This window comes from Crassostrea angulata, chromosome 9, assembly GCF_025612915.1.
Source record: "Crassostrea angulata isolate pt1a10 chromosome 9, ASM2561291v2, whole genome shotgun sequence".
Taxonomy (NCBI): Eukaryota; Metazoa; Mollusca; class Bivalvia; order Ostreida; family Ostreidae; genus Magallana; species Magallana angulata.
The window spans coordinates 13,921,498-13,924,637 of NC_069119.1; the positions used below are offsets into that span (position 1 = coordinate 13,921,498).

At 36.1% G+C, this 3,140-nt stretch overlaps 1 non-coding gene across 1 annotated transcript; it reads right to left on the minus strand.

The window, feature by feature from the left end:
• Window positions 1–1,988: 1,988 nt before the first annotated feature.
• Trnai-gau (transfer RNA isoleucine (anticodon GAU)) lies at window positions 1,989–2,061 on the minus strand. Its single transcript has one exon. It is a non-coding gene; the product is annotated as a tRNA-Ile (tRNA).
• Between the last annotated feature and the right edge of the window lie 1,079 nt (window positions 2,062–3,140).

Here is a 3,140-nt window from a genome sequence, read left to right on the forward strand (position 1 = left end):
TGCGATGGAATCATCATGAAAACAGACCGCATTGTCATTCCTGTCACATTGCGAAAGGAGATGCTTACCAAAATTTACACAGGTCACCGTGGTATCGAAAAATGTCGAAATCGAGCCAAACAAGTGATGTATTGGCCGGGAATATATGCACAAATCGAGGAAATGGTGAATTCATGTTCAACATGTATCAAATTCTGTCCAAAACAACAGTCTGAACCACTTAAACCACATGATCTATGCAATTATCCATGGGAAAAAGTGGGAGCAGATTTGTGTGTATTCAATGGAAAAAATTATCTTGTGTTATGTGATTACTACTCCAATTATTCAGAGGTGTGTCGTTTGCACAATGTGTTAAGTCAATCAGTCATTAATGCAATGAAATATGTGTTTTCAGGCCAAGGCATACCTAAAATAGTGTTCAGTGATAACGGGCCACAATTCAAATCAGCTGAATTCAGTGAATTTGCAAAGTCATATGATTTTCAGCATCATACATCCAGTCCATTATACCCAAAATCGAATGGGTTAGTCGAGAAAACCGTAGGTATTGTAAAAGGCATATTGAAAAAATATGCGGATGATGGATCAGATTTCCAAATGAGTCTACTCATTTACCGTGCAACTCCTATACTCGATGGACAATCACCAGCCGAAATACTAAACAATGGAGGTAAACTGCGTTCGAACTTACCAATGGCTGATAGTTGCCGGGGTAACCATTTCACCGAGTCTTATGAACGAGCAAAGATACAACAGAAACTCAAACAAAAACAGTATCATGACAGAAACACGAAAGAACTATCGCCGTTGAGTCCAGGACAGACTGTCCGACTTCGGAATCATAATGACAGTAATTGGGGTAACTGTGGCAAGGTGCTAGACCAAGTGGCTCCGAGGTCATACTTGGTTAAAACTGAAAATGGACATATGTACCGCACAAATCGTAGACATATTTTGCAATCAAATGAACAGTTTACACCATATGAACAATATGATTGTCATAACAATAATTATGTTTATCATTCTAGTCATAATCCATGTGATGATGGAAATACTCCATCACTTAGTCATGATATGTCTATTAGTACCAATCATGTACCAACCCAAAATATGTCAGGGACCACAAGGTCTGGTAGGTCAGTTAAGAAACCACAGAGTTTAATTGAAGAGATTTAATTTGCTGTTTGTGGGTAAGATCAGTATCATGAAAATGGGGTATGAGAGGAAGGACATGAATATCTATGTCATTTGTGGTAAATTTTTGATAAGCTGTACTGTTTGCTTAGGTTTGATTTTTGGGGGGTTTGGGGTTTTTTTTAAATGCTAGTTGGTTACATTGCACAGGCAATTTATAGTGCATTGTTATATTATAGTTTCAGTGTTGTAATTTGTTTATGTTGGGAAAACAAAACAAAACTGTTAATGTACTATGCTCCATAACATTGTAACATCCCAAATCATAATCTACAACAGAATTTAATGTCTTAGCCTAAGAATAGTCAATGCAAGGTTTCACATGTTTCAATATCATATTATAGCTAATTTGACTCAATTTCTCAAGAGGGAAGATGTATCATTTGTATGTTTTGAAACGACCCCTATTATATTCATGTGTATGATGTCATCAATTTATGTGAAGGCTCACACAATTAAACAAGCATGGAACTGACGCCATCGTTATGTTTTATCAAAGCCTTATAGGACTCCCTTGACTTTAACACATCTCTCTCTCTCTCTCTCTCTCTCTCTCTCTCTCTCTCTCTCTCTCTCTCTCTAATTCGATAAACATAGTGATACATGTATTGATCTTTTCATTTTATTATACTTGAACTAGTGATCTTTCAATTCAGGAAGTAGGACCAAATTTCAAAGCCCCCCCCCCCCCCCCCCCTCAAAAAAAATATCCCAAAACAAAAACAAAAACTAAAAAGATCACCTAAATGGAAAAAAAAATGATTTAACATGTCACAGGTGGTGAAAAGTCATGTCTCAAACGGGACTCGAACCCAGGGCCTCTGGCGTATCGTGCCAGCGCTCTAACCACTGAGCTATTGAGACCCGATGTATTGACTGACAGTCACACACCTGTGAACCTGGTGACATGCTCCCCCTCTTGGTAGAAATTCGTCCTCGAATTTACGAGTAGAACTCAACGAGTGACTGAAATGTTGTGAAACATGTTCCTAGGGAGTGACCGTAGGTTTTGTACGTTGGCCGCCAAATGTCACAGGTGGTGAACAGTCAAGTCTCAACCGGGACTCTAACCTGGGTTCGAGTCCCGGTTGAGACTTGACTTTTCACCACCTGTGACACATATATTTGTTGAAATAAACAGACGATTTTAAAATGTGGAAGTGGTGTGGAACCCATTGCCAATGAATGTCTATCACATCAAATAATTATAGAATAAGGTAGATTGGGTAATTATTTTGGTCCGACAGTATAAAGGATTGAACTTTTATTGTTTGAGGGGTGGATGGACCCAATATCAAACCTTAAAAAAATCGTTAATAAAAATATAATACATCATAAATTACGCTTAAAATTTGTAAATATCAGCACAATATAATATAGAGACTTATTTTATTAGCATTTCATTTTTTCAATTTTTTTAATCACAAGACAATAACAGTGTAAAAATTTTGACTTTTTTCCAAGACTGCTTCATAATTCTGGGACCAGGTCCTCTTATGATGGGTTATGATTAAAAAACATCCCAAATAACAATCCCTCAAAAACAAGTTATGATGTCTTTATTAATATTTGGGATAACTTTTTTTTATTGTTTATGTTAATATTTATTGGGTTTTCGCATGTTGAGATCCCCGGGGTAATCTAACACCTCTTTTTTTTTCCTTTACAACTATATTTCAATTTTAAGAAAAGGTACACACTTTAATTTTTCCAAGAGGAGATAAACTGCTACAGTCTATAGATACAAGTTGCCATCAAACTTCAATATGTGATATACTAATTAACACTAACAAGATGGGGCAATTTTTGTGCAATTAAAATCATTCAATATCATAATATATATTAACAACAGTTACACTCACAGCATTTCTCAATACTTTGCCTGAACTTGAACTTGTATAGTTTTGTCAACATTCTAAATAGTTTACCTTCTCTACAGAAGA